Source organism: Staurois parvus, unplaced genomic scaffold (genome assembly GCF_062004578.1).
Source record: "Staurois parvus isolate SC_StPar_1 unplaced genomic scaffold, SC_StPar_1.0 ptg000005l, whole genome shotgun sequence".
Classification (NCBI taxonomy): Eukaryota; Metazoa; Chordata; class Amphibia; order Anura; family Ranidae; genus Staurois; species Staurois parvus.
The window spans coordinates 5073045-5079431 of record NW_028317801.1 but is presented as its reverse complement, the minus strand read 5'-3'; positions in this window follow the sequence as shown (position 1 = coordinate 5079431).

The window sequence follows — 6387 nt, the reverse complement described above, 5'->3', positions numbered from 1 at the left end:
TGTAAAACTTTGAAGTACAGCACAGTTGTTGTCTGTCCCTTTTTTATGGTCCATTTTTTAGGTCTTTCCTTTATACATTAATTAGCTGTGTTTATTCAATGATTTTGGAAGACTGCAATTAATGTAGCTAGCCTTGTTTTTACAAACACAGTAATCATAAAGAAAACTGCATAACATTATGCAATAAAAGGGTGAAAGCAGTGTTTGGATCAATTAAGTAGATCTATATGTCATCATTTTCATTTTTTTTATGAATGCAAAGTAGGTTCTTCAGTGTGATAGAGCATGTCTCTGTTTTCAAACCAGCTGAGTAGAAAGGAATTCTTGTATTGGCTCACATGTGGCTCACAATGGTGGATTACATTTTGGTGAATGCCCTTGTAGGTTTACCAGCCGTTGATGTGGCAATGGCTGTGGAAGAGGATACCACTTACAGTCATTCTTCCTATAGCATGTCAAACTTGTGTGTTTGCCAAATGAACACCGTATTGATATGTGTCACTGATATAGGCTCAAAGGAATTTCCTGGGATCATAAGGTTGCTAGTGACCTTTCTTTTTGGGTCATAGCTCCTTCCAAACTACCCTTTAAAACAGTATGTGGACTAAGCCAACAAACTTTCTCCAGGGTCATCAATGCCATTGTTGATTTTGTGCTCCAATGCATTCACTTTCCACAGACAGTTAATGAATTGAGAGACATCAAGATGACTTTTTACCAACAAATTGGCTTCCCAATTGTTGGGGGTACCCATATTTCCTTAATGTCTGAATCATGTGTAAGGCCAGATAGAAAACAATAAGTGTGCAATCAGGTTTCCTAGGGTCCTTTAAGACAAAGATTTTTAATAAAAGAAAACACACACACCAAAAATATTTTTATTCATGTGCCCTATTGTAAACTAGTGGTAATCATGCTATTCATGTGCTCTTTTGTAAACAAGTGGTAGTCATGCTATTCAACAATGTAATCTACATCAACCACAATGACCAGCTGCTCTTTACATCATGCAAATTCCCAAGTATCTTAGGTATCTTAGATATTGTGACATCACTGTCCATATTTAGTTGCATAAATGTTACTGGTGTTCATGTCTGGGTAGTTTTAAAATGGATTCACCAGATACATTTGATAATCCTCAGTTAAAGGAAAGCCCAATCACATGACTTGTTAAAGTCATTTCATGAACTGTCCACCAGTCATGAAGTGTTCTATATACTGCCAATAAGAGGCAAGTCGTGGAAGTGCATAAAATACACAAATGAAGGCATGCACAAGATACACTTCTGCTTACAAAATTTTGAGCACCATTTTGGGGTAACCAGAGATATACCACTCACAACATCTGTACTAATAAGACGTTTACAAACTTTTGTTACACATTATCTCAGATCATGCAAAAATAGGTAGACATGTCACATTCTCAGTCAGCTTGTGTCTCACCACTGGCTGTTCTACTCACCTGTGGTTTCTGGTGACACTGGCAAAGTTTTTTAAAAACAGTGCGGTTATCCACCACTCCTATACTAAATCAGCTCCAATGAATATGTAAAAAGTGTTGTAACCCACAACAGCCAGCCATTGTCCACTATAGATTATTACATTTTCTACATTGTTCTTAGATCTGTCATATCAAATTTCCTAAAGTTGGTTTTTAAAAAAAGTGTTAGAAAAAAGCCACTTCACATTGACCTAAAATAGCAAAGGTCAACCATGGGGCATGCAGATGAGCAGATGAAAAGATTGAAAATGAACTGTTGAGGTATGTATTTATTTTTAGTTTCAGATAGAGTAGGGGAAAAAATCATGTTTATTTTTGCTGTCTGTCCCATTGCAGAGATTTCCCTTCACTTCCTTAAATAGAAACCTGATGTGTTTGTCCAACTGCGCTGGACCAAGGTGTAGGCTAGTATCTAATAAAGATATGATTTCCTTAGGGTTTCGTAACTGATGGAGGTGTGGTGTCTATGCAACTGTTGAGGTCTTAGGCTGCTGCCTCTTTTAAATATGACAGAATGGCCCTCTGTGAGAAAATCTAAGATGAGTGTAGGGGAGCACCCAGGGAAATGTTTGTAACACTTGCAGTTAAACGCATGAAGTTTATTGACGTTCCCAGTAATACATATAGTCAACACATTTCAGGGGAAATTCTTCCCCTTTTAACAGGGGAATGCCGTTATGCTACAATTTGCCAGCACCTTAAGGGACATTCCTGCAATCTTCCAAGTTCCAGGTCTGTTTTACCATCGTCCTCCATCACAGCCCTCATGAAGTATACCAACTGGAAGATTTACTACTACTTCTTAGTTTGATGTAAAATTGTGGGTTTCCATCTCTTTCAGTCTCAATGACAATAGCCTCCAGGACAAATAGAGATTGTGACACCACCTAGTAGGGACACAGACAATAAAAACCTGACAAGGAATTTCACTAAAAGAGGGCATGTACAGTATATAGCAATTAATAATTTATGTGCCAGTTTATTTGGCAGTGGCACAACTTTTAAATGGAATATGTGGCAAGGCTACCAACAATCAAGTATTTACATATTGTTAACAAACAGTAAATAAGCTTTGCAACAAGCCGTCAATTACTTCTGTTCATCCTCTAAATGTACAGCAGAAGCACTAAAGTCCTTAACTCTCCGCAGCTCAGCTCACCCTGATCCCTCCTTTCAGAGCACTGCTTTGTACTTACATTAGATGTACGTACATTAGAATGCTGGAAGCCTGCTAAGAAGTAATTGCTAAGAAAGAGAAGGGAGCTAAGCTGCTGAGAGAATGACCTAAACAACCTCAGGGCTTTGGCTGTGAAGTTTGAGGATGAATTTTTTCACTGTACATGTGAATAGTTCAGTGAGGACTTATTTTAACCTCCCTAGCAGTCTGATTATGTCAGTATTTCTGTGCTCAAAGCGGTACATTTTTTTGCATGGAAATATATCGTTTTTTTATTGTAGGCCTGCAATTTTTAAGAATAACTCACTGAAATCTGTCCAAACAAGAGTCTAGTAAACATCCCGGTTATTATAAAATTTTAAACACGAAATCATAAATTATAATATAATAAATAATCATAAAAAATAATAATAATAAATTTAATTCAATAATAAAATCAAACCAAAAACACTGAAATTTGAAATATAGCACCAAGTTCGCACATCACTGAGCTTAGTCGCAAAATCGTTTTCAGTGTCTGATGACGAATTTCCCCACAAATCATTATCACTCAATTCTGCAAGTTGTTCTAATTTACTATCGCTGTTCTCTAGCTGGTCTAAAACCGTTTTTGACATAAAGGGACGCTTTTTGGACGCCATGGACGTTTCTCAGTTTCAAGGCAGAAAGAACAGTAAAAATGCAGGCAGGGCACAGGACAAAGCACTAGGGACAAAATGTATGTGAAATGGTTTGATACAGTAATGTTTTACTATGTGATTTTAGTGTATTTAGAGAATGTCACTTTTTAAAATGTTTTAATTTCCCGCTGGTTCCGGCCCCCGTACGTCCGGTACGCAAGTGTACAATCCAAACGCACACGTTCCTGTGTTAAAAATGGCTGTGTGTATAAGTGGGTGCTGCAGTGACCGTCGGCTGGAACCGAACAAAATCAGCAAGGAAAAAATGTCACCAGCACACCGAGGATCACCAATATGGGTCCAAAGTTTTAAATAAACGATCACATAGTTACAGCAAGGCAACATTTCGGAGTCTCGCAGGATCCCTTGATCAGGCATGTGTCACATGCCTGATGAGGGGGTCCTGCGAGACTCCGAAACGTTGCCTTGCTGTAACTATGTAATCGTTTATTAAAACCGTATGTCCCGTACGTCCCGACGCTCCCAGGGACCGGAACCCGGAAGACGGATGCCGGCATCGGTAGGAGGAGATGGCCAGGGATGCTGCAGGGGGGACATCGCGGGAGCGCAGGACAAGGTAAGTGAAACAGGGAATCCCAGAGCAACGCTGCAGAGTAATCCCGAGTGTAGCTCGGGGTTACTGCTTTTGGTACTGAAAGTTAACCCTGAGATACACTCGGGAATACTGCCAGGGAGGTTAAAGCTCATTTACTGCCTAGTAAAGTGGAATTCTGGGATCAATCTAACTAATGTTAAAACTGTTCTATTCTCAGGCCTCTCCGGTTCAGTCACGGGATCTGCTCCCCTGTGGCACCTAGCAGCGGCTTCAGGGAAGTGTAGGGATTGCTTACAATGGATGGCCCATAGCAAGCCTATGGGCGAATTTACAGCTTGGGCATTCCATGCGTTGTTGGAGCACTTCCTCCTGTTACCTGGCTGACACAGTGATCATGTGATTTGAATGGAGCAGCCTGGGAATAGGTAAGTATTTGCAGCTGTGAAGCTATAAGTGGGTGCCTACATACCCCATAGACACCCCACACTCAATCTCCAAATACCATAAACCAAATAAAAATGAAAATGAATAAAAGAAATATGGCAAATCCAACACAACAAACACTTTTCTCCTGCGCTAGGAAAGGACTCAGTAGACCCAATAGGAATGTTCTGGAATTTTCTGGAATATGCACTGCTTGCTGCCCTCAACAGACCGGGGTGGTCCGAATACACTGGATACAAATGGAGAAACAGAAAAAGGGCGCACCGACCTAGTGCATTATCGTTTAAAATAATTTATTAAAGAAACAAAAATAGGTATCATACTCACAATGGACATAATAACACAGGCATGTCAAACCTTGGTTGGCTCTGAGGAAGAGGTTGTGTCCTCGAAACGCGTTAGCCAGTTGGTCATCCAGGGTTCCATCGTATGGACTCAGATGTTGTTTGGGTCATACACCTTGTTCAGTTTGACATGCCTGTGTTATTATGTCCATTGTGAGTATGATACCTATTTTTGTTTCTTTAATAAATTATTTTAAACGATAATGCACTAGGTCGGTGTGCCCTTTTTCTGTTTCTCCATTTGTATCCAAAAGAAATATGGCACCTTTCCTCCAAGCTAAATTACTACTTGTGCAGAACCATAACATTCACATAATGCCAAAAGTGAAATGCAAATATAATGAAAGCTTATGTGCACCTGCATCATATAGGTGCGTTGCAATATTTTTATAGCTGCCCCTTGAAGAGCGTCTAGTAGTGCTCCTAGTTGTGAAAGTGAAACTATAAGTGGGTGCTTACACTCCCCACAAACACCCCTTCTAACACCTATACTAACTAGCCTGTGAAAGAAAGATGCAAATACATGTGAACGTGAACCTATAAGTGGGCACTTACACAATAAATTGTACTACATACAGTCCAACACCAATATGGAAATACTGTTTCTGTGCCACCAAATCTTCCCAAAGTGCTTCACCTCCTGTGTCACCACGATACACTCACCAAAGATCCATGACCCTCTTATTTGTGAGAAAAGGTCAAAAAGTGCTGTTTGCCTCAGATGTTCTCCAATTGCTGTTCCTCACTTTTCCTCCAATCATCACTTGCCCTATGTATCTGATGTCTCTCCATCAATGTCACCCAAGGAACACAAAAGCAGAGTCTCTCATTATGCAGTATTTATTAAAAACTGACAATAAAAAGTAATACATTTTACACTTACAAAACGTGGTGGCCAATATTTCGGCACCAATACACTCAGCGTCTGTGCACCGCCGTTCCACTTCCTGGACCTCAGCATGCGTTCCAAATACTGGAAACCGGACGTGACATAGAGATATGACAGGATAAACCATAAGCCGCCTCTACATGTTCCACCATGTGGTGTCCTCAGGAAGCTTCCTGATAAGAGGGTCATGGTCTTGGTGAGCGTATTGTGGTGACACAGGAGGTGAAGCACGTTAGGAATATTCGGTGGCACAGAAACAGCATTTCCATATTGGTGTTGGACTGCATGTAGCACCATTTATTGTTTATGTTATTTTGGATTGTGATATTTGGAGATTGAGTGCGGGGTGTTTGTGGGGAGTGTAAGCGCCCACTTATAGCCTCACTTTCACAAGTATTTGCATCTTTCTTTCACAGGATAGTTAGTATAGGTGTTAGAAAGTGGAGGGGACAGTTTTAGGATTAATTACAGTAGATCGATTATGGAATTCTACGTTCAGAATAGTGTAACTACATCAATGTCTATAGTCTGGCCACAAGTTCACTTTCAAGTCAGAGAAACATTCTAAAAGCCCACAACCACTCTAGGCATCTGAAGACTCTTAGGCACAAGAAGTGCACTGCTATTTTTCATAGAGAATTCAAGACAAAAAGGTAAATCTTTCAGGGCATTCCTAGACCAAAAAACACTACTAGATGTTCCCTATAAGATAAAAAATCTCCACTATTTAAAGTGTTACTAAACCCACAACAGTAAAATCAGTCTATATCTGCAGTAAAGCTTGCTGTTATATTCA